At 39.8% G+C, this 25,968-nt stretch overlaps 1 long non-coding RNA gene across 1 annotated transcript; it reads right to left on the reverse strand.

Annotated features, from left to right (window-relative positions):
• Positions 1–5,963: 5,963 nt before the first annotated feature.
• On the reverse strand, positions 5,964–16,226 carry LOC133260776 (uncharacterized). The gene is made up of 3 exons (XR_009740960.1): positions 15,451–16,226; positions 8,180–8,341; positions 5,964–6,764 (listed from the first exon to the last, which is right to left on the reverse strand). It is a non-coding gene; the product is annotated as an uncharacterized LOC133260776 (long non-coding RNA).
• Positions 16,227–25,968: the final 9,742 nt, after the last annotated feature.

The raw sequence follows: 25,968 nt of genomic DNA on the forward strand, positions 1-25,968 counted from the left end.
GGCAATGCTGGAGAGCTGAATGTCAAAAAATGAAATTAGAACATTCCTTAACACCATCTGCAAAACTAAACTCAAAATTAATTGAAGACCTAAAGTTAAGACCCAATGCTCTGAAATGCTTGGAAGAAAACATAGGCAGAAAACTCTTTGACATAAATTGCAGCAAGATCTTTTTTGACTCACCTCCTAGAGTAATGAAAATAAAAACAAAAATACACAAATGAGATCTAGTTAAACTTAAAAGCTTTAACTTTTGCTATTGGAAACCATAAGCAAAATGAAAAGAAAACCTATAGAAAGGGAGAAAATATTTGCATACAATGCAACCATAATGTACAAAGAGCTCCAAAATGTACAAAGAGCTCAAGTAGCTCAGTATCAAAAAAACAGTCCAATCTAAAAATGGACAGAAGACCTAAGTAGACATTTCTCTAAAGAAAACACACACGAACAAGAGGCACATGAAAAGATGATCACCATCACTATTAGAAAAATGCAAATCAAAGCTACAGCGAGATGCCGCCTCACACTGGTCAGAAAGGCCATTATTAAAAAACACACAAACGATAAATGCTGAAGGGGGTACAGAAAAAAGGGAACCTGCTACCCAGTTGGCAGGAATGTAAATGGTGCGGCCACTCTGGAGAGCTGTGTGGAGGTTTCCTAAGAAAATAAATAGAGCTACTGTATGATTTATCAGTCCCACTCCTAGGCGTATATCCAGAGGGAAAAAATACAGTTTGGAAGGATGCACAACACCAGGGTTCACTGCAGCACTCTTTACAACAGCCAAGACACGGAAGCAGCCTAAATGTTCATTGGTGGTTGAATGGGTACTGACGCTGTGGTACACATATACGATGGAGTATTACTCCTCTGTGAAAAGGAATGAGATAATGCCATTTTCAGCTACATGGAGATTGTCATACTAAGTGAAGTGTGTCAGATGAAAGATAAGTATCATATGAGATGACGTATATGCAGAATCTTAAAACAATGATACAAATAAACTTATTTAAAAACAGAAGCAGCCTCAGAGACTTAGGGAAATATGTACCATTTCCAAGGAAAAATGTGGCCGGGAGGGATAGATGGCGGTTTTTGATTGAAGTGTACATATTGCTATATTTAAAAATAGATGAACAACAAGGACCTACAGCCCAGGGAACTCTGCTCAATATTCTGTAATAGCCGAAAGTGAAAGTGTTAGTCACTCAGTGGTGTCTGACTCTTTGTGATCCCGTGGACTGTGGCTCACCAGGATCCTTTGTCCATGGACTTCTCCAGGCAGTAATACTGGAGTCGGTTGCCATTCCTTTCTTGCTGGGGACCAGCCCCAGCTGATCCAGGGTATTCGAAGGAGAGAAGGCCTAGGCGACTATTTATATGCTAATTAGAGATATAGAGAACAATAGAATGAGGATAGCTCAGTAGGAAAATTCAGTGGAGAAAAGAAGCTGAGTAGCTTGGTTTACGCAGGAGACCAATAAAACTTCAAGACAAGAAGTTTGCACCACTTACGTAGGCCGCAGGCGCCCTCTCGAATAGCGGAAGGTGCCTCACCCTAGACACCTTCTCGAGTGGGTCTTAGAAGCCCAGGCATAATTAGTAAGCGTGGTGGGTTCCGCGCTCCAGATGGAGACTCAGCTGGAAGTTAAAGGGAAGAATGACATGGGGAGACCAAGCGCTGGTGAACAAGGCCCATAGCTTTATTTTCAACAGGGGCTTTTATACCCTAAGTTACACATAGAGGATGATAGGGGATGCAAAGTCAGCAGTCTTTGATCCTTATCAAAAACCAAGGTTTCTTTCCTGCAAATTTATCGTATACAAATGGTTTAGGTGATTTACATCATCTTCTGGCCAGAAGGCCTACTAACATTTTATGACTCTTGACAAGGACTTATCAACAAAGACTTATTTTCTCTAAGAGTAATTATTTTAAGGTTTGGCACCATCTTCCAAAGATAAAATTGCATTCCTATAGGGCGGATGTGTAATGGGCTTACAACAAAGAAAAGAATTTATTACCTTAAGGGTCTAAAGTTACTAACACCAAGGCCACTACTTATTTTTTACTATATACCAACTATTAATTAATACACATTCAAGGATACAATTCAGGGGATGTGAAAACTTGGCAACAAGCATTGACTCATCAATGAAATCCTTTACTAGTTTATTCTGACAGTTTTTAACTCTCTGAGGCCTCTGGAGGATGGGAGACTGTAAACAATCGTATGCATAGCTGCAGGAGTCCGGGTAAACTTGTCAGGTGAGTTAGAGAGCCATCTGAGGGGTTTGGATTTAAACACTCCTAATTGCCCAGGAACTTTATTAATTGGAGCTGTAAGTTAACTCTTTGACAGAGAGAGAGAGAGATGGTGGTAGGGGACAGCCCCCAGTAAAGTCAGAGGTGAGAGCACAAAGCAATAAAGTAGGCAGACTCTGGTTTTTTGGGGGAAAATGCTCGAGAATATCCGGGGGGACTCCTGAGGCTCTATCCCGCCTTTGCGTATGCCGAGCCTCCTTCCTCATGACCTTTGTCATGAGCAGAATGCCTCACCGGCTCCCCGCACTTTCTCCAGGGGATCTTCCAGACCCAGGGATCAAGACCAGGTCTCCCACATACGCAGGCAGATTGTTTACTGTTTGCCAGCAGGGAAGTCTAAATGGCAAAGAATTTGAAACAGAATATCATTTATAGGTATAGTTAAAACAACATTGCTAATCAACTATAATATAAAATGAAAAGTAAAAAATACAATATAAAAATATATAAATAAAAATATAACATATATGATATGTTATAAAATAAAATAAATGATATATGATATAGATAAATAATACATATTATTTACATATATTAACATATTACTATATATTAATATTTACATAAATAAAATACATGATACAGATATAGTAATGAATATCTACATCTATAGATACATGTACATATATAGTACTTTATCTAATGGTCATCAAATAACCATTTCACATACTTAATTACATGTGTTATAAGATATCTCTGTGTACTATACTATATATTGTATAGTATCTATATCTATATTACTATGATATACAGTATATATTATAATGTATACAAATATATGTTAATTCATATAATCATATATAATCATTTTTAATCATTTAAAAATATAATAGAGGAAAAAGATGCAAAGTCCACACATTTTAACTTTTATGTGCATTCGTACATAAATTTTTTTCATTCTAAAACACTATTTCATCATTAATCATTTTTTAATTTTTTTCCCATTGAGCTTTCACAGAAGAAGCCAGCTTATTTAGACTATGGAATATTCTACACGCTGGATTTGGTTGTTTCTTGTATTACCCTTTAACTTCGTCCTTTATCATAGCTAATACCTCCCATAAAGAGAGTGAGACCAGAGGTCTGACAGCTATGTTGCCTTTTTCACACTGGTTTGCTCTCTGAACTTCATTCTTCTGCCGGGGTTGGTAGGCCCCATCACCCACCTGCGTGGTGTAGGTCAGAAGATGAGCAAGGTCACCCACCTGCTTCTTAAGCAGACTTTCAGCAGCCCCTTACTGTTATTACAGCTTTCATTCCTCTCTCCAGGAGTCCTGCTGCCACTTACTTCTAGGCTTATTGTAAGTTCTGCAGACTGAATTTATCTTCTGCTTACCCTGTGTCAGTAGCTTTAGATACACGGTTCATCATTATTGTTATTATTTTAATAAATTACTTCCCACTTCTTCTGCTTTCAGATTCTAAACTTTTGTTCTATTGTCTCTTTACTGTTATACTTGATGGGTCTTTTAAAAATACCACTGAAGCTGAGATTTGGAAAAGAACATAAAGTGTGTATTTTTGATCCAGTTTATTTACCTATTTTTACGAGGGCAGGAGGAGAAGGGGACGACAGAGGATGAGATGGCTGGATGGCATCACTGACTCAATGGACATGAGTTTGGGTGGACTCTGGGAGTTGGTGATGGACAGGGAGGCCTGGCATGCTGTGGTTCATGGGGCAGCACAGAGTTGGACGCAACTGAGCAACTGAACTGAACTGAACAGCGGGTATTGTTCTTTATGTATGGGGCTTCCCTGGTAGCTCAGATAGTAAAGATGGATGCAAAAGTACAAAAATATTTTGTTGCTCTAGATATAGTGATACAATCTGTTAAGTATAAAATAAAAACTGCATGAGGAAATGTGCCTTCAAGGAAAGAAAGTGGTCAGATTGTCAAGAAGCCTCATGAGTCATCTTACACTTTCAGGGATTTACCAGAGAAGAATACTGGAGTGGATTGCCATCTCCTTCTCCAGTGATCCTCCAGGCCTAGGGATCAAACCTACATCTCCTGCATTGTGGCACATGGAGTATTGGCCACTCAGCCATTGGGAAGCCCAGTTCTTGTTTATTTATTCATTCATTAATGCAATGAGTTGGGCTTCCCTAGTGGCTAAGCTCGTAAAGAATCCTCCTGTAATGTGGGTGACCTGGGTTTGATCCCTGGGTTGGGGAGATCCCCTGGAGAAGGGAACAGCTACCCACTTCAGTATCCTGGCCTAGAGAATTACATGGACTATATAGTCCATGGGATTGCAAAGAGTCGGACACAACTGAGCGACTTTTACAAATGCAATGAATAGCTTTTAGCTCTTACCATGCATCAGAGGGGTTTGCCAGCTGGCTCAGCAGGTGAAAGAATCTGCCTGCAACGCGGGAGTCTAAAGAGACGTGGGTTTGATCCCCTGGATCAGGAAGATCCCCTGGAGGAGGCATGGCAACCCACTCCAGTGTTCTTGCCTGGAGAATCCCATGGACAGAGGAGCCTGGCGGGCTGCAGTCCACAGGGTCTCAAGAGTCGGACACGACTGAAGGGACAGAGCACAGCACACAGCACATGCATTAGAGGATGAATTCAAATCACATATCACAAGGAAATGATATGTCAAATCATGTTGTCAGTTGCTAATTTCCAGAAGGAAATAGAGCTATCGTGTGGACATGCATATTTACAGAAACCTGGCCAGCACAATAATCCTTTAAGCAGGTCTACACTGGAAGCCAAATTATACGTGGAAGTTTGCTGAAGCAGGACAGAAAGTCTTATGATCCAGATATTTATTGGCGTCTGAGCATGAGAGGCCTGGACTTGCCAGAGGAGCTGCTGTGATTGAGTCACTGGCAGGAAAGTCATCTGCTTTGGACAGGGCTTCAGCAGGCTCTGCCAAAGCACGGCTCTTCAGTGCTTATACTGCATGTACATCCGCTGCTAAAACATCACTCTGAGAGAGAAACTTCATTTTGGGGGGCCCTAGATCCTTTCTGTACTGTAATGTGACTTTGCTTTTTCATTATTGATGTGTTATGCATGTTGATACTCGAAATTTTAGATTCCAATTTTATATCCAACTTGTTTGTACAGCTCCTAGTGTGCCCCTTATACTTACAGTATTTATTGGGAGCTATTAAATGGTTCAGTTCCATACAGTATAGGCTGTGTTTATCTACAAATCTGCTTAAAATTTACCCTCCAAAAAAAGGTAAACAGGAAATTATATTGAAATATTTTACATAATTCATTTATCATGCTTAATAAGCATGATATAAATATATATACATTAATGCACAGGATTTGAGTTTATATTTCATTTTCAGTAATGGAAACTGTGAAATAGATGCATGTAATATATTGTATGCGCTTCCCTGGTGACTCAGGTGGTAAAGGATCTGCCTTCAATGTCGGAGACCCAGGCTCTATACCTGGATCAGGAAGATCCCCTGGAGAAGGGCATGGCCACCCACTCCAGCGTTCTTGCCTGGAGAATACCACGGACAGAGGAGCCTTGTGGGCTACAGTCCATGGGATCTCAAAGAGTTGAACACAACTGAGTGACCAACACTTTCACTCTCACTTTCAATTTATGTTATAATTTACTGTAGTATATTTCAAGCATCAAATTAATAAAATTTTAATAAATATCACAGCTTTTATTAAAACCATCATCTCAAGGAATGGGAATATAAGTATTATCAGGGGAAATATTCATATCAATTAGCTTTTTGTTTTAAAATGTAAGAAAAAAATAACTTAATGATGCAGAGAGTAGATCTAGAAGGATGAAAGTGAAGCTTTGGCCTTGAGGCAAATCTGCTTAAACGAAAATGCTACTTGCTCAAACTAAGAAAAACAAACCTGATGATAATATTCTACTTCTTACAAGGTTGTAATACTTGTCATCACGTGGAAGTAAAATACATATTAAAATTGATTCACAAATTTTATAATATCATTAGCTTTACTAGCAAACTTTATCTTGGTTTTTATAATGAAATTCATGTACAGATCATCAAAGCAGTCCACAGACAGCTGCAGCTTCATGTTCTCCGCTCTGAGAGGTATGGCCACATCAAGCCCGTTTTAGCTTACTGTCAGCCCTGAGTGGCTCAACGATAAAGAATCTGCTGCCAATGCAGGAGATCCCTGGGTTAGGAAGATCCCCTGGAGGAGGAAATGGCAACCCACTCCACTATTCTTGCCTGGAGAATCTCACGGACAGAGGAGCCTGGCAGGCTACAGTCCACGGGGTCGCAAAGAGCTGGACATGACTCTCCACACACACACGCACAGGTCAACCTCTGTTAGCTTTGGAATCATGAGGAATGGAAACCGAGTGGTTATTGCTGCTGCTTCGGTTTTGTTTCACCAACTGAAGAGTTTACAATTTGAAGGGGAACTAACCATTCTTCACCGTAAACAGAAGGGCTTTTCTGGAGACAAAAATTGCAGAATACAATTAAAACTCTGAAGTTTGAATATTTACAAAGTATAGAATTCTATTCAGTGTGAAATGAATGCTGCAATTTATACCTGAAACACAAGAACAAAAATATTTAATTATTAGAAAAGAACAAAACAGTGACAAAGCATGGGAGGTGAGAGATAAAAGTGTACCAGACATGGGCATTCAAGTTAAAGAAGAGGACTTTATTTATATGGTGCAAGAAAAAATATTTAGGGTTCATAGATCATTAGAAAATGATATTGAAAAAAAAACCTCACCATCTGGAATGGTTTGGAAATCAGTGTCCAAACTCAAAAAGAAATATGTCCATAAATGCGTCCAAGATGTGTGGTCACAGGAGCTTTGATAACATAATTAATTTCAGTATTCTTTTTTTTTTTAAGGGAGACCTATCTCAGGGAGGTCAAACAAAAGAGCTGTCTTTTTTTTAAAATTAAAACACTGAAAGAGTGTGAACTTCTGCACCAATGAGAGGTTTGTGAGAGAAATTCATTTTATCCTGAAAAATCCATTGTGTGTTGTTTTACAGATATCATTGTTCAAATGGATTATTCAATCAATTCCGGTGTAGCAGATATTTAAGGATTTCTTTTAGAAAAGTGTCTAGCCTGTTTTGATTGCATATGTTATTTTGTTCTAGATCGCCAGTCTTTCCCCACAGGAGTGAGGTTTGTCAGACTGCTTACGTAAATCACCAGGTCCAAACGCAACTTGGTGAGCATGCTGCCACTCTCTGGAGCAAGCTTTCAGGAACTAGCTACTTGTTGTGCTCTTTTGAATAAGGAGGATGTCTATATTTCAGAGGTTATATGAAATGGGAGAACTTTGAAAACAGGAGGTGATTAATTTTATGTAATACTTTAGGATTAATGTTTTCTACAACAAAATAAAAAAACAATGAGAAATCTCATTTCTACACTCAGGCTTTGAACATGCATGCTGACTTTAAAATATATATATATATATATATTTTATGATTTTCTTCCCTTTCTAGTATTGGCCTTAGTCTTGGCCATCCACATGGTCTCATCTAACTTATTTTCATTCTGTAATTAATTAGGTGATTCAACAAACATGTATTTACACATCTATTTGGGTTTAATGGATGCAACTATGGATAAGTCTCTACTATTAAGGCACTTACTCAGAATAGTTTGCATTAGAGGCAGATATTAAGGGTGTGTGTGTGTGTGTGTGTGTGTGTGTGTGTGTGTTGTGTTAGTATGGGGGTCAGGGAAGAGGGAAAAGGTATTGTGCCTGTGACTCTGACTTCAGTAAAAGGAGATACTTAAAATTAACTAGCTTACTCCAGCCATGATTATGTTACATAAACTGTATTTTTAGATATTATCTAAACCATTAAATTTATTACACACTTACCTTTTAAGTTGAAATGAAGAGAGGAATCCAGACCATTCTTCATTCTAAGTACAGATTCAATGGTTTTTAGCAATTTTAGACAAAAGGCTTGGACACATTGGTTAATGCTTTTCTTTCAGTGACATTTCCCACTAGGTCTGATCGTTCCTCACGTTTGCAATCCTTTTGGGGGGAAACATAATTTCTCTCTGACTGTTGTGAGATAAATCGCCTTCTACCCCACTCACTCTTTTCTCATCTAGAATAGGTTTCTACTGAATCTTGATGCCTTATCACAGACCCTCATAGGAGACACTGGGGGGTCATCGCCTCAGGAGAGGACTGGGTCACTGCATCTTCATGCACAGTGCCAGGGAGATGTTTAGAATTGTTCATTGGCTTCTCCTGTCTGAGAGAAAGTGAAATAAAAACTAGGGAAGAAGTCAGGAAAGAGCAATGCAAGGTAATGGGAGCTAAAGTATTTGATGTAAGAACAAAAATCAGAACTGAACACGTGTAGTTTGTTGAAAGGCTTCCCTCATGGCTCAGTCGGTAAAGAATCTGCCTGCAATGCAGGAGACCTGGGGTTTGATTCTGGGATCAGGAAGATCCCCTGGAGAAGGAAATGACAACCCACTCCAGTGTTTTTGCCATGGACAGAGGAGCCTGGAGGGCTACAGTCCATGGGGTCGCAAGAGTTGGACAGAACTTAGAGACTAAACCACCGCCATAGTTTGCTGAAACAACATGGGAAGCTATGACAGCTGACTATGAACATCTTATCCTTGGAGGGGCTGATTCTTAGGAGCAGCCCACAGGCACGGTGCCCTGGGTGGGAGTGGACTTACAGGAAAGCAAGTTTAAGGTCAATGCTAGTCTACATTTCTAAATGAAGTGTATCACCTTGGGGAACAGAAAAGTATTCCTTGGGGGGAAGCCTTGAGTTATTCCAAAAGAAAGAGAAAAAAGACAGAGAATGTTGTTGGCTGTTTTCAAGGAAAGCAGAAGACATATATCCGTCCTGAGAGAATTCATTTTTTCCTTACTTTGATTATTATTCATGGTAGATTTAAATGAGTCACTGGGGGACAGCATTTGAGTGCCTAAAAGATAAAAGCAATATGTAAACATTTGGAGACTATCAGCATTTGTAAACATTCATGACAAGAATGATTGGTGATAAGCAAAGTCCTCTTATAAAACAGAAACCCACTTATAATTCAGTACAATCAAACCTTGACCATGTGCATTTGAATACAGAAAGTGTTACGTCAATCATAAATAACTTTCAAACCTCATTTTATCAAATATATTCAAGCTTCATCAAACTGTTTCTATGCTATTAAAAAGGAATCAATTAACTGATGAATATCATTTCTTTTTTTCTCTGAGCCCCTATTGAGGTAGTTTTGGATGAGTAGTGAAATGACCAAAATGGAAGAGATCTTAAAGAAGAAACAACGGGTCAAATGCTCCGTAAACAGACAATTACGTTTAATAACGTCGAGGTGGCTGCGGTTCGTTAATAATCATAAGGGACATTTCCTGAGAAAAGAGAAGCTAGTGATACTTTTAAACTAGGCAAAAGCATACTGCCTAAGTCAAGCTGTATGATACTATATTGTATCGCAATGTGTTAACATCTGAAAAAAATCAGTATTCCCAAAGAACAAGTTAGGCTAGCAAATTTGCTTTTAGCAAATTTTTGTTTACTGGTTACAAGTAATGTGGGTGTACAATGCAAACTGGACACACGTTTTTATCCAAATCTTCAGCTACCCCTTGACTGTATTTTTATGGCCGTAGAGGCAGAAAGCCGTCTCTTGGCAGGAGAAACTTTGACGTCTTCCTGTGTTGCTCCCGATTGGTGACTCACAGAAGCACAGAGCGAGGCATAGGATGAGGAGGTCTTGTAATCCTTTCTCCTGTGCTCAGAGTCGCTTTGCCTAAGCTGCCCCAGATAATGAGGCAATGGCTTAAAGATTTTCAACGTGTGAGCTGCTGTTTCTCCACTGGTAACCTCTTCCGATGTTACAAACTAGACCGATTTCCTCTTGTTCCGCTTTTTCTTAAAGTAAAAAACAGCTCCTAATTATTGTCAATGTAATAATTAGTCTTACTAGGGGCCAGTCTAGTCATCTAAAGACATTTTCTTAGTGACGGCAGGATACGACTTGAAGATAGGAAAGAATTTCTTACTGTACCTAATTATTGTCATTTCAGTTCATGGCTAAGCTTGTAGTGACGTTTCTTGGTTTGGTTCTGTGTAGTCATTTTGATTAGGTGTATCCAGTGCCTTTGTCTCTTGGGAATTGTTACAGCCTGAACAATTGTTGTTGTCCAGGCATTCTACAGCCGCCCAAGGAAGATGTTTGCAACTGAGACATTACTACCACAGAGGAGGGGTTGAATACCAGAGATATCAGATCTAATTTCTCTCACATAAGTTTTAGAATATGTCTGGAAGAGAATTTGGCAAAAAAAAAAAAATTAAGAGTTACTTTTATAGATCTTTAATAATGTATCAAGCACTGTCAAACTTTATATCCCTGGTCTTATTTAATGCTCATTATAACCCTTTGATGCAGATAGTATTCTTCTCATTTCTATACAGGAAGAGTAGTGTTTGGATGAGTTGAAAAACTGCCTAAGTTTGCACAGCTGGTTATGTGTTAGATATGCCTCTCAAAATTCTGACTTAGTACAATCCTGGCTCTACCAAGGAGGCAAAATTCAGCATTTCTAATTCATAGAAATGACTGAAGCAGAACTTATCCATTCACAGGTGAGTAAGGAAGCAGGCCTTTAGCTTGTTGTAAACTGTTGTGTGGGGAACAACTCATGTAGCAATCAATAGATGAAACTCACAGGAAAATTTCTTCAGGTTCTTGATTGGTGAGTGAGACAAAGATCCTAATAAACATAAGACTACTCTTAACATGAATACCAGAGGATTCATAAAAGCGCTAATGAAAGCAATCAGCAGAAGAAATAGACATATAAGGCAGATGCTTTTCCCTAGCTGAGTCTAGTGTTCATGTCCATGCTACAGCTATTGACCCTGCATGGTTGGTGAAATACACATTTATGTATATGTATACATATACATCTGTGTCTATGTATATATACATATACCATGAACCTAAGTTAACACTGAAAAAATATTGTGGTTTCTTTTTCAATTAACTATTCTGATAATCTTATATGGTCTAAACCAAAATAATATTTCTGCTTTGAATGGTGAATAGATGATAGAAACAAAGCTTGGGAGAATTGCCATGAGAGTTTTTGCTGAGGTGATGAATCTGTTCATTCAGTCAGTTCAGTTCAGTTGCTCAGTTGTGTCTGATTCTCTGCGACCCCATGAACCGCAGCACGCCAGGCCTCCCTGTCCATCACCAACTCCTGGAGTTCACCCAAACTCATGTCCATTGAGTCAGCAATGCCGTCCAACCATCTCATCCTCTGTCATACCCTTCTCCTCCTGCCTTCAATCTTTCCCAGCATCAGGGTCTTTTCAAACGAGTCAGGTCTTCACATCAGGTGACCAAAGTATTGGAGTTTCAGCTTCAGCATCAGTCCTTCCAATGAATATTCAGGACTGATTTCCTTTAGGATTGACTGGTTGGATCTCCTTGCAGTCCAAGGGACTCCCAAGAGTCTTCTCCAACACCACAGTTCAAAACCATCAATTCTTCGGCTTTCTTCACAGTCCAACTCTCACAGCCATACATGACTACTGGAAAAACCACAGCCTTGATAGATGGAGCTTTGTTGGCAAAGTAATGTCTCTGCTTTTTAATACGCTGTCTAGGTTGGTCATAACTTTTCTTCCAAGGAACAAGCGACTTTTAATTTCATGGCTGCAGTCACCATCTGCAGTGATTTTGGAGCCCCCCAAAATAAAGTCTCTCACTGTTTCCATTGTTTCCCCATCTATTTGACATGAAGTGATGGAATGAGATGCCATGATATTAGTTTTCTGAATGTTGAGTTTTAGGCCCGATTTTTCCACTCTCTTTTTTCACTTTCATTAAGAGGCTCTTTAGTTTTTTGCTTTCTGCCATAAGGGTGGTGTCGTCTGCATATCTGAGGTTATTGATATTTCTCCTGGCAGTCTTGATTCCAGCTTGTGCTTCATCCAGCCCAGCATTTCTCATGATGTACTCTGCATATAAATTAAATAAGCAGGTGACAATATACAGCCTTGACATATTCCTTTTCGTATTTGGAACCAGTCTGTTGTTCCATGTCCACTTTTAACTGTTGCTTCCTGACCTGCATACAGGTTTCTCAGGAGGTAGATCAGGTGGCCTGGTATTCCCATCACTTTAAGAATTTTCCACAGTTTATTGTGATCTACACAGTCAAAGGCTTTGGCATAGTCATTAAAGCAAAAGTAGATGTTTTTCTGGAACTCTCTCACTTTTTTGATGATCCAGCGGATGTTGGTGATTTCATCTCTGGTTCCTCTGCCTTTTCTAAATCCAGCTTGAACATCTGGAAGTTCATGGTTCACATATTGCTGAAGCCTGGCTTGGAGAATTTTGAGCATGAATTTGCTAGTGTGTGAGATGAGTGCGATTGTTCAGTAGTTTGAGCATTTATTGGCATTGCCTTCTTTGGGATTGGAATGAAAACTGACCTTTTCCAGTTCTGTGGCCACTGATGAGTTTTCCAAATTTGCTGGCATTTTGAGTGCAGCACTTTCGCAGCATCATCTTTAAGATTTGAAATCCTAAAAGGATATTTTAGGATTTGAATCTGTTCACTATTTTTTTTTTTAAATCATTGAAGTAAAGTTGATTTATATGTCAATTTCTGCCATAAAGCAGAGGGACTCAGTTACATGTATACATTATTTTCCAATATGGTTTATCCCAAGATATTGAGACTAGTTCCTTGCTATAGAGTAGGACCTTGTTATTTATCCACAGCGTGTATAATAGCTTGCATCTGCTACGTCCAGGCTCCCAGTACATCCCTCCTCTTCTCCTGGCAACCGCAAGGCTATTCTTTATGCACGTGACTATTTTGGTCAAGAGCTTGGTGCCCAGAGTGGGAAAAACTACAACCCTTATCTGATGCAATTATTAACATTTTTTTTGCTTAAGACGTTTAAGCTTTTTTCAAAATCAGGGTTTATTTAACTTTTTTAAGGCCTGGCTTACTTCAATATTTAGTTAACATTTCAGGATCATGGAAAGTTTTTAGCCTCCCACCTCAATGATTCCTTTGTTTATTATCCAAAATGATTTTTAAAAATATTATTTTAGGTCTTTTCTCAGATTTCGTCTTCCTCGTAGCAACTGACCATTTTATTTAAACTGTAATCTCACTCCCAACCCTCCTAAACCCCTTTACCTTCTGATCCTCTTCTGCTTTTAAACTTTACTTTTCTACTTTTCAATTTTCAACTGTATCACGTATTTCCTTCTAATATATGTGAATACATGTTTGCTTCTACATCTGTAGATTATTACTTAAGCATTATGTTGTCTATCTCTTGCCACTGGAATGCAAGTTCCACAGATTAGGGACACTTGTTTGCTTAGTTCATTCTTATACTCCCAGTGCCTGGAATGATGGTCAGACATTAGTAGGCACCCAGTAAATATTTATGAATAAATAAAAATGGTCACTCATTACTGCTCTAACTTAAGCTCTCTGCTTGAAAGAATAATTTTTCAAAATATTATAAATGTACAGATTTTTGGTTTTAATATGAAAAAGCAACTAATCTTACTGGTTACTGTTTGCCACAGGGCAACTACTTCTAAGGGGTAAATATTTTAACTCTTTTTATTTACCTTATTTTACAAAAATCATCAGTTCAGATAATGTACAGGAAGCCTTGACTTTGAGCTAGTCCAGTGGGCATTTCCTTTCCCATTCCATATTTATAGGAAACCATTGAGAAGGCAGAGTTTTTAGAGGAAGCAATTCCTCACAAAAATTTTTTGCAAGTTCAGTTATTCAAATTAAGTCATACAGACCTCAGAGCTCTCCTATGATGTGTGTGTCCAATCACACCAGAGGTTTAAATATCATATACAGTATCACTCCTCTAATAAATATGTGAACTTTCTATAGCATTCTGACTGATGCTTCCTGGCTTCAGAGTGTACTGTTTTCTACTATACTATTCAGGTTCACATTTTAATTTCCTCTTTTTCTGAAGATGGAACAGAAATTAATTGCATGATGAGAGTTGAGGGAGAGACCTGTGCCCTGCGTTTCTTAGGCCCATCCAGTGAAACTGCACTGAGGTTCTTCCAGAGAACATTGAGCTATAACTCAAAGCCTGACAAGACACATATTGGTCTGTAGAAATTCTGATGTCAACTATCAGGTCAGTTTAATGTACTCAGTGTTCCTAGCCTAAGGAAAATAAAAGTTTCACATCAGAAGCCTTGAAGTTAATTGGCTTCCACTGATAGCTCAGCAGTAAAGAATCTGCCTGCAATGCAAGAGACAAAGATACACGGGTTTGATCCCTGGGTTGGTAAGATCCCCTGGAGGAGGACATGGCAACCCACTCCAGTATTCTTGCCTGGAGAATCCCATGGACAGAGGAGACTAGCAGGCTGCAGTCCACGGGGTCACAAAGAGTCAGACACGACTGACGTGACTTAACACAAGCACAAAAGAGAAATATAGGTATATACCAATTACTGGGCATTAAAAACAAGAGATTAGGGTTAGTCCCAGATGGTCCCCTAAGAAGACAAACGCAACACCAAATGCTGCTTTGTTGATGCTGAGGGTCATCTAGGAGCTATATAAAGTGTCCCGACCAGCAGTAATACTTACGTGTTATCAGGTCCCAGAAACTCAGATGCCTGTTTTTTAATAGTGAGAACTTTAAAGTTAGTGTATTAGAGATATTTCATTACAAATGAACAAGGTCATAGGCAATCTACCAGAATGCTAAATATGTCTTTGAAAATCCACGGAGCTTTTAAAGACAGCATAAAATCCGACTCTTTGCTTGGACTCTACTATTGATTAGTGAGCTGATTGTGCTGAAATATCAACACAGTAATTAGGATGCCCTCTAATTAGTTCAGCCTCCTCCGCCTCCTCTCCTCCTGTGAGCATCGCTTGGCAATAGGAGAGGCTACGCGTTTGTAAATGTAGCGCCTCACATAATGTCGTTAAGTGTGTTTGATTCAACTGCAACTTGAAAAGGAATGGCAACTTTCCTAACTCGTTTTACTTTAGGGCTTAACTCTGTATATTTCAGGCTTAAAGTTGTAACGAGAAGAGTTAATTTTGACTCCATAGCCTACCTGTTTCTGTGACTTCAATGCTTGTTTTTTTTTTTGCTGCTTTTGTTATTGCAGCATCCATAACGGCCTGCCGCAGGGAACACTGCCGCCTTCTGCCCGGCTGTTGACTGAAGCGCCTTTGTTCACAACCCTGGCCCTTCCTAGATTTCAGGAGGAGAGACATTAACATGAACACATCCCCCCGCCTGAGGCTTGTCCTTCTAGGAGACATTTTCAAGAGGTCTTTTTACTGTTCCCTCACCAACTCCGCCATCTCTGATCCACGAGAGAACCGGACATCAGGTCCCGACAAAACGGCTGTTTCGAGCCCGGTGCAGGGAGGAAGCACCTGACTCCGTGCTGGAACCGCTTCTTGGATTCGCTTTCTGTTGCATTTGCTATTACAGTCGCACTTAATGACTTACTTAGAAGAACACCGCCTCTCTGCCCGTTAAAAAGTGCCTTTGATCGGAACCCTGTCCACCTGTGGATGGCAGGAAGGAAGAAACTGACACATCCCCTGACTGAGGCTTGCCATTCTAGGAGAGCTTAGCAAGACTAACGGCCTTTTTACTTTGCTTCCTCACCTCCCTCCACCCCTGATCTGTTGAAGAACCTGGCGTCCAGACCCTGATTAGACGGTTATTTTGAGGCACCAGCCTGCCATCTTGTTGGCCCACTGCTTTTCGGAAAAAGCTGTTTTCCTTGCCTCGACACCTCCTCTCTCGGATTCCGTGGCCTGTCGTGTGGGGAGTGCAGCGAGCTAGGACTTGATGTCGTTCCATCTTCTCAGTCATCTTTCCAAATAAAAGCATATTTTTTGCCTCAACACCTTGTGTCTTGGATTTATTGGCAGCAAACAGAGTGAGATTGGACTCGGCAACAAATTGACGATCCATTGCTTACCTTGAGTATATTGCTTACTGTGTGAAAAATAGTTTAAAGGTGACTGCTGGTAAAACGATATCTCCTTAGCTGTTTCTTTGCTAGCCTTAACAAACTATCTAACATACTTGTGAGTATCAAAACTTTTAATAACATTGCCCACGAAGTTTTAAAAGAGTCAATAGATTGGCAAAATCCGGAACGCCTTTCCACTAACTATAAAACTTCTGGTACTGAAGTGGCCCCTGAAGTTGATGAGACAACTATGTTTTGCTATGTCTACTACAGCAAATTCAAACACACTGTCCTGAAAATAAGCAGAATTAAGCAATGTCTGTTCTCTGCTCCACTGGCACTATTTCAAAGATCCTTCCAGCGATCAGGCCTGAATAGTGACGTATTCATTGTGCCAGCATTGCTTGAAGAAGAACCCAAAGTAGTGTTTTATTGACCCAAATTATATTGTCACCTCATTTAATGGCTTATGTGAATAACTGAAAAAATACAATAAAAAGACCTTGAGGGGGGATACTGGCATGAATCACTGCATCTTACTTCAAATAGTGAAGCTGTGCATGGGGGGGTGAGTGTCGTGGAGGGCAAAGGAAGCGTGCTGGCCACACTGCATAACAGTATCAGTGTCTTTGAGTTGTCTGTTCATTCACCACATGGGAGATTCAGTCACGGAGCAAGTGGATGCTTTATCGGCCTTCAGTGGGGCTCTACTGAAGGCTATGCCTACCCACATGCAAAATGGTTGTTTAAAACAACCTACCCTCTGTGTGCAGACTTCATAAAACTATTCTTACTACATCTAAGTGAATGTAAAGTGGAATAAACATAGTTGTATTAGGTTGGTTAGTGAAACTCTGTCTGGACAAAATTGATATGAAGAAGAAAAAATAGAATGCTAGGGTCTGTTGTTAGAGGCTATAGAATGAAATTAGAAGCTTATTCTGAAGATTTAGAGCAAGCCTCATAAAATAGGTTACATCTTAGAAGTTTTAAGCATATTGTGTGTTTTTACAGGTTAGAATCACATTGCCTCTGAAAAAGCACAAAACAGAATCTATAGGAAAATAAAACTGATCCTTGGATGGTGCAGGGGTTGGAAACCCTCCTGCATAGTAGAAAGCCCATGTTTAGCTTATGGTCCATGTTCTGTATCCACAGGCTCAAGCTACCTTGGGTTGTATAGTACTATGCATGCATGCATGCTGGAACTGTTCAGTTCTGCTGACTCTCTGCAACTCTATGGACTGTAGCCCACCAGCCTCCTCTGTCCATGGGATTCTGCAGGCAAGAATACTGGTCTGGGTCGCCACGCCCTTCTCCAGGGGGTCTTCCCCACCCAGGAATCCAAGCCCTTGTCTCCTGCATTGCCAGTGAATTCTTTACTGCTGAGACCCAGGGAAGCCTGGGTAATACCACAGTGTGTATTTACTGCAAGAAAATCTGTGTGTCAATATCGATGGACCTGTGCAGGTCCAAGTTCATGTTGTTCAAGGATCAACTGTATGAGCTTAAAAATAACTGAAAAGGATTTATCTCAAAGTCAGCATCTAAGATGAAAATAGAGGTGAAATGTTTAAAAGACTGAAAGAAAAAATTAGTAAAATAGTTAAAATCCGTATTATTGATTTGGACTTCCCCTGTGACTCAGCTGGTAAAAAATCTGCCCTCAATGTGAGAGACCTGGGTTCGATCCCTGAGTTGGGAAGATCCCCTGGAGAAGGGAAAGGCTACCCACCCCAGCATTCTGTCCTGGAGGATTCCATGGCCTGTATAGTCCATGGGGTAGCAAAGAGTCAGACACGACTGAGAGACTTTCACATATATTGCTTTTGTGGAAAATAAATCACTAGTGAATTGATAAACTTGAGAACAGGTTCCAGATTTAGAAGGAAAGCATACAGTAATAAAAATACCGAGTGTCTTTTCTTATAAGGATGCTATTCCAATCCTGAGAGCACCAGCCTTATAAACTCACTAAACTTATCTATCCCCCAATGGCCCCATCTCCAGATACCATTACATTGGGGTTAAGGGCTTCAACATTGAATTCTGAGGAGACATGGAGCATTTAGTCCATAATATTATCCTACATTGATAATCAGTGCCTCTAGTTAGAAGCACAAAATTGGACCTGGAGAAATAGGAAAAAGCCATCCAGTAATGACTCTGACTCAGTGTGGACACTGATGCATTTTGAGCACTAGACAAGAGGGAGAGAATGCTCAGAAGGTACATTTTCAAGTGACTGATGTTGTATGGACTTTTTGTCCCTGGGTGATTACAATGATTGGGTCCATGCCACAGATATGAATAATAAAAGATAAATTTGCTTTAATATGCATAGCTGATGTACAGACACCACAAATCAATATGCCAAACTTCAGTCTCATAAACAAGATCTATTTTCAGATGTAACTGTTGCTTTCACACACTTATTGTTATTTGAACTATAATTCTGTTTCCCAGGAAACCGGGCACTGGAGTTATGAAGTATTCTAATATTATCAAAATAAGTTTCTAAATTACTGTTTTACTACTGAAATTATTTTCACTAATTCATTTTTAAATGAATCCCTACAATTTCTTTCAAATGGATTTTTTTTTTAAATTGGAATACAGTTGTGTCACAGTGTAGAGTCAGTTCCTGCTGCACAGCCACGTGAGTCAGCCTCATGTGTGCACACATCCCTCTTTCTTGGGTTTCCTTTCCATTTGGGTCACCAACAGCACTGAGTAGATTTCCCTGTGCTGTGAAGTGCGTAGGGTCTTGTTTTCTGTTTTACACATAATAGCGTATATCAGATCAGATCAGTCGCTCAGTCGTGTCCGACTCTTTGCGACCCCACGAATCGCAGCACGCCAGGCCTCCCTGTCCATCACCAACTCCCGGAGTTCACTCAGACTCACATCCATCGAGTCAGTGATGCCATCCAGCCATCTCATCCTCTGTCATCCCCTTCTCCTCCTGCCCCCAATCCCTCCCAGCATCAGGGTCTTTTCCAATGAGTCAACTCTTCACGTGAGGTGGCCAAAGTACAGGAGTTTCAGCTTTAACATCATTCCTTCCAAAGAACATCCAGGGCTGATCTCCTTTAGAATGGACTGGTTGGATCTCCTTGCAATCCAAGGGACTCGAAAGAGTCTTCTCCAACACCACAGTTCAAAAGCATCAATTCTTCAGCGCTCAGCTTTCTTCACAGTCCAACTCTCACATCCATACATGACCACAGGAAAAACCATAGCCTTGACTAGACGGACCTTTGTTGGCAAAGTAATGTCTCTGCTTTTGAATAGGCTATCTAGATTGGTCATAACTTTCCTTCCAAGGAGTAAGTGTCTTTTGATTTCATGGCTGCAGTCACCATCTGCAGTGATTTTGGAGCCCAGAAAAATAAAGTCTGATACTGTTTCCACTGTTTCCCCATCTATTTCCCATGAAGTGATGGGACCAGATGCCATGATCTTCGTTTTCTGAATGTTGAGCTTTAAGCCAACTTTTTCACTCTCCACTTTCACTTTCATCAAGAGGCTTTTGAATTCCTCTTCATTTCTGCCATAAGGGTGGTGTCATCTGCGTATCTGAGGTTATTGATATTTCTCCTGGCAATCTTGATTCCAGCTTGTGCTTCTTCCAGTCCAGCGCCAATCCTAATCTCCCAATTCATCCAACCACTTCCCGCTTGGTATCCATGTTTGTTCTCTACATCTGTGCATCTATTTCTTCATTGTAAATAAGATCACCTTTACCATTTTTCTAGGTTCCACATGTATATGTTAATATATGCTATTTGTTTCTCTAATTTCTTTCTCACTTCACTCTGTGTGATAGTCTCTAGGTCTACTCACATCTCTGTAAATGACACAATTTTATTACTTGTTGTGGCCGAGTAATATTTCATTTTGCATATGCACCACATCACCTTTAGTCATTCCTCTGTTGATGGGCATTTAGATCGCTTCCATGTCCTGGCTATTGTATATGGTGCTACGATGAACACTGGAGTATATGTGTCTTTTTGAATTATGGTTTTCTCTGCATCTATGCCCAGGACTTGGATTGCTGAATCATATAGGAGTTCTGTTTTTAGCTTTTTAAGGAATGTCCATACTGTTCTCTACTGTATCAATTTACATTCCCACCAACAGTGTAAGATGCCTTCCTTTTCACCACACCCTCTCTAGCATTTAAATGTTGTAGATTTTTTGATGATGGCCATTCTGACTGGTGTGAGGTGATACTTCATTGGAGTTTGGTTTTAATTTTTCTAATAATTAGTGATGTTGAGCATTTTTTTCATGTGTTTTTGGGCCATCTTTTTGGAGAAATATCTTTTTAGGTCTTCAACTCAGTTTTTGATTGGGTTGTTTCTTGGTTTATTTTTTTGATATTGAGCTACATGAGTTCTTTAATGCATTTTGAAGATTAATCATTTGTCAGTAGCTTCATCTGCAAATATTTTCTCCCATTCTGAGGGCTATATTTTCATGTTTATGGTTTCCTTTGCTGTGCAAAGGCTTGTAAGTTTAATTAGGCACCATTTGTTTGCTTTTTTTTTTTTTTTTAATTTTCATTACTCTAGGAGGTGGGTCAAAAAAGATGTTGCTGCTTTTTATGTCAGAGAGTGTTTTGCTTATGTTTTCTTGTAAGAAGTTTATAGTGTCTGGCCTTACATATAGGACTTTAATCCACTTTAAGTTTGTTTTTCTGTGTGGTGTTAGGGAGTATACTAATTTCATTCTTTTATATGAAGATGTCCAGTTTTTTGAGCACCACTTATTGAAGAGACTATCTTTTCCCCACTGTATATTTTTGCCTCCTTTGTCATAATTTAGGTAACCATAGATGTGTGTTTCCAACAGATTTTTCAACTTAGAACTAGATTTTTAAAAGTATACCAAGTTGGCTATTAAAAATTACATTTCAATTTTACATTAATACTATTTAAAGTGTATATTTACACTATAAAATGTGGATTGAAAAACAACAAAAAGGCTCAGATGCATCTGATTCAGTGAAATGAGAATTCTCTGTGACTGTTTACATGGCAGTTCCCCATCTCCTTCAAAGTAATATTGGAATCTCATCTTTTCTGGATGATAAATCATTGCAATATCAGAATGTTTATGTAGCATGTGTTATTTCATTCTTGAGGTGCAAAAGGAAAAATGACAATATTTTTATTGCATCAGTATGGAGCATGGAACTAGTTGTCATGAAGGCTGATTGAAGAAATGCTCCTATCTCAAATCCATTTAAAGTGACTTTGCAAGAACTGAGCTATAAACATGAAATGACCAGAACACCATAAAGCCAATGTGACTATATTAACCATCTTAGCAATTTATTCCAATGGCAGTTGCTGATGCAATTGTGCCATCATTTATCAAAGGGCAGTCACAGGACTGGATTGGCAATTCCCCCTCCTGGGTTGTAGGGTGCATGTTTGTGTATATGTTTGCCTGTATGTATTCACACATCATATAGCTTATTAGCTATCATCAAATACAGAGGTCAGTGGGATAATCTGAGTTTTGCCAAGCAATAAGCTCATGGTGAACTATTATACTGATGGCAGAATTTGAGAAAGGGTCAGATTTTTCAAATGTAAAGAAACAAGTCAAATTATCTCCAGGAAGACACTCTAAATTTCAGGTACATTTTTTCTGCAGGTTTGAAGATTTTGTTGTTGCTGTTCAGTTGCACAGTCGTGTCCAACTCTTTGCAACCCCATGGACTGCAGCATGCCAGGCCTCCCTGTCTATCACCAACTCCTGGAGTTTACTCAAACCCATGTCCATTGAGCCAGTGATGTCATCCAACTATCTCATCCTCTGTCGTCCCATTCTCTTCCCGCCCTCAACTTTTCCCAGATGCAGGGTCTTTTCCAATGGGTCAACTCTTTGTATCAAGTGGCCAAAGTATGGCCAGTTCCCTGACCTCATATTAGTTAAAATACCCACCCTATTACCCAGCCTATAACATCCTAACCAAATCACTTAATGCCACCCTTGTAGTAGGAATTTTCTCTGTCTCAAGGCTATAAAAATTGGCTTCTAGCCCGTGAAAGGTTTTGGCTCTCCCTTGAGTTGGCCTGATGTTCTAACAGCATCTCCCACTCTCTGAAACTTTATTCTCCTCTCTGCCTGATGTTTAGAAATTATTTTCCAACCCACACATGGACCACAGCATTGATGACCTTGTGATTTTAGTCAAGTGTGGATGCTGACTCACAAGTTTGGGGTTGGGTCTAAGATTCTGATTTTCTAAAATTCTTCTAGGTGATACCACTGCTGTGGACTCTCTGACCTCGCTTTGACCTCTAGGAGCTACTGACTAAAGGATGTGAGAATCTTACTGAGTCAAGTTAGTAATGCAGACTTTTCCAAACCTTCTATCAGAAAAAAACACCTGGAGGTTCTTCTCATAAATACAGAGTCCTAAGTCTTGTTGCTATATATAAAATAATATACTTTAAGGAAAAGGATCAAATTTTATTTATTTTTAATGATTATCCCAGATGGTTCCTAGGGTAATTACTAAAAGTAAAAAAGAAAATAAAATTACAAAATTGACCCTTTTCCTTAAAGCATATTATTTCTGGACTTCCCAAGTGGCACAGAGGTGAAGAATCCATCTGCCAATGCAGGAGATGCAAGAGACTGTGGTTTTGATCCCTGGGTCAGGAAGATCCCCTGGAGCAGGAAGTTGCAACACACTCCAGTATTGCCTGGAGAATCCCATGGACAGAGGAGTCTGGTGGCCTACAGTCCATGGGGTCACAAAGAGTTGGACATGACTGAGAGGCTGAGCATGCACGCAGCAGACGGTTCCTATGATCAACAAGTTTATACAGCATGGAGACGATGCAGTGTTTTTCTGGGCTGATCTTCAGACCACGGCCAAGCAGATTATGCAAGGAGCTGCTCTCCCAAGTTCTTACCAAAAATGAGCGTGGATGTCCTCTCTAAATGTTAGAATTCAAATGTCCCCAAGACTCTGATGCACGCCAAGCTTGTGAATCACTGATTTTGTGTGCTACTGTTTGATGTGAGTTACCAGATATTCCCCAGACTTTAAAGAAGCGGCTTAATATTCGAGCCTGTCTATATTGGCCCCAGTAAGAGTGCTAGAGGCAGTGCCTCCCTGAGGTCACCATGATGATAGCGGTAGTAATTAGCGAAAAGGCAGAGAGAACGGGCTCCTTGGGGATAGTTGGGCCTTCACCAGCCTCCATTAATCTGAGAGCTTTCTGCGTAAGACTGTTTTAATGAGGCTGACAAGGTTTTTCATGTAAGCAATTCTAGCCAGCTTGCTGAGTTTAGAGTAGAATTGTGTTCTCCAGAGGGAACTGTTGGGTTTGGTGGATACTTAAATGGTAGAAAACTTTTAAGTATATTTGAAATAAAAACTTCTAAATATATTTGAAAAAAAATGTTCTTTTGACTTGGATACATTTAGTTTTAGCTCTATTTACCTATTTATCATAATAGAAATAGTAATAATAACTAATAATACTAATAGTTTTTCAGCACTTATTATGAACCAGGCCAATATTTGTCTAGGGACCAAACGTTTATTTAAATTTCTAAGCAAGTGACGTAACCCCTCTGAATTCTTTTCGCTTCCTATTTTGGTTTCCAAACCATTATTTGATCTCCCTTATGCAAATAAAATATTTTCTACAGAAATGAACTCAAGTGACTTTATCGCCAATGTTGGCAGCACATGTAGCGCCTCAGATGCAGTCCTGTAATCCCCTCAGTTACAGCTGATCTCTGCCTTCACTGCACCTTATCCTGCACTCCAGACTCAGAGCTGGTTCATTGTAGCTGTTTCTAAACGTCTTGCTAAATAACACACTGTTGGCCTACACTTCTAAACATTTATCTCAAATATGCCCTTGCTGTATCTATCCTTTCACCGTACATCTTGTTGTTAAGTCGCTCAGTCGTGTCCGACTCTTTGCGACGCCATAGACTGCAAAACCCAGGCCTCCCTTTCCTTCCCCATCTCCTGGAGCTTACTCAAACTCATGTCCATTGAGTCGGTGATGCCATCCAACCATCTCATCCTCTGTTGTCCCCTTCTCCTCCCGCCCTCAATCTTTCCCAGCATCAGGGTCTTTTCAGATGAGTCCGTTCTTCGCATCAGGTGGCCAAAGTATTGGAGTTTCAGCTTCAGCATCAGTCCTTCCAACGAATACTCAGGATTGATTTCCTTCAAGATTGACTGGTTTGAACCCCTTGCAGTCCAAGGGACTCTCAAGAGTCTTCTCCAACACCACAGTTCAAAAGTATCAATTCTTCAGCACTCAGCTTTCTTTAAAAGAGAGTCCAACTCTCACATCCATACATGACTACTGGAAAAACCATAGCTTTGACTATATGGACCTCTATTGGCAAAGTAATGTCTCTGCTTTTTAATATGCTATCTAGGTTAGCCATAGCTTTTCTTTCAAGGACCAAGAATCTTTAATTTCATGATTGCAATCACCCCGGACAATAAAGTCTGTCACTGTTTCCATTGTTTCCCTATCTATTTGCCATTAAGTGATGGGACCAGATGCTATGGTTGTAGTTTTCTGAATGTTGAGCTTTAAGCCAGCTTTTTCACTTTCCTCTTTAACTTTCATCAGGAGGTTCTTGAGTCCTCTTCACTTTCTTCCATAAGAGTGGTATCATCTTATATCTGAAGTCATTGATTCTATGGCTTCATAATTCCTTTGTTTTCTTCTAGTCTATCTGGACACTTGCAGCTTCCTTCCTTAACAACCCTAGATCCTTGTTCATCTGCACTATATCTCAGGAGATTCTTCTATTCAAGGCCTCACCATTCCTAGAAATTTCAACCATCTCTTTGTCTTCACTCGTTGGACATCTGAGTACTAGTACAAAAGACTATATGAGCAGGTGGAGTGGTGAGATTATTGAGGGTCCAAACTCCATAGCGGTGTGTGTATACCCATTTATTCTTTCACTGTGTTATGGGCTGCTTCCTGGAATATTATTCACAGGGGTAATTCCAAAACTTATTGCTACCCCTTAGAGATCTAACCAAGGGTTCTTAAGTCTGGCTTTAATTTTAATTATTTATTGAATTATTATTGATTCACCAAAGCAGATGTATTCTCTTATGATCAGACTCACATCAGAGCAATTAAATAACAATCTGAAGATTAAGCCCAAGCAGTTGTATTTAACATTTTTTTCCAAGTTGATTCCAACATGCAGCCAAGTCAGAAACCACTGCTATAACGCAACTCCCAGTGGCTCCTGTTTTCAGCAGAAAAATTTCATCTCCTAATCTTTTCAAAGGTATGCAGACCCTCACACTTGAACCAGTCTCTTTCTTTCTTTTTAAGATAACTTGTAGAGTTATTTATGGCTCCTCTGGTGGCTCAGAATGTGCTGGCAATGGAGGAGACCCGTTTTGATCCCTGGGTTGGGAAGATCCCCTGGAGAAGGGAAAGGCTACCTGTTCCTGGTGGGCTCAGTCTGTGGGGTCAGGAAGAGTCAGACACAACTGAGCAACTAAACTTTCACAATTTATGCTTCCCAGGTGGCGCTAGTGGTAAGGAGCCCACCTGCCGATGCAGGAGATGTAAGAGACAGGGGTTCAGTCCCTGGTCAGGAAGATCC

The sequence above is a fragment of the Bos javanicus genome, chromosome 14 (genome assembly GCF_032452875.1).
Source record: "Bos javanicus breed banteng chromosome 14, ARS-OSU_banteng_1.0, whole genome shotgun sequence".
Taxonomy (NCBI): Eukaryota; Metazoa; Chordata; class Mammalia; order Artiodactyla; family Bovidae; genus Bos; species Bos javanicus.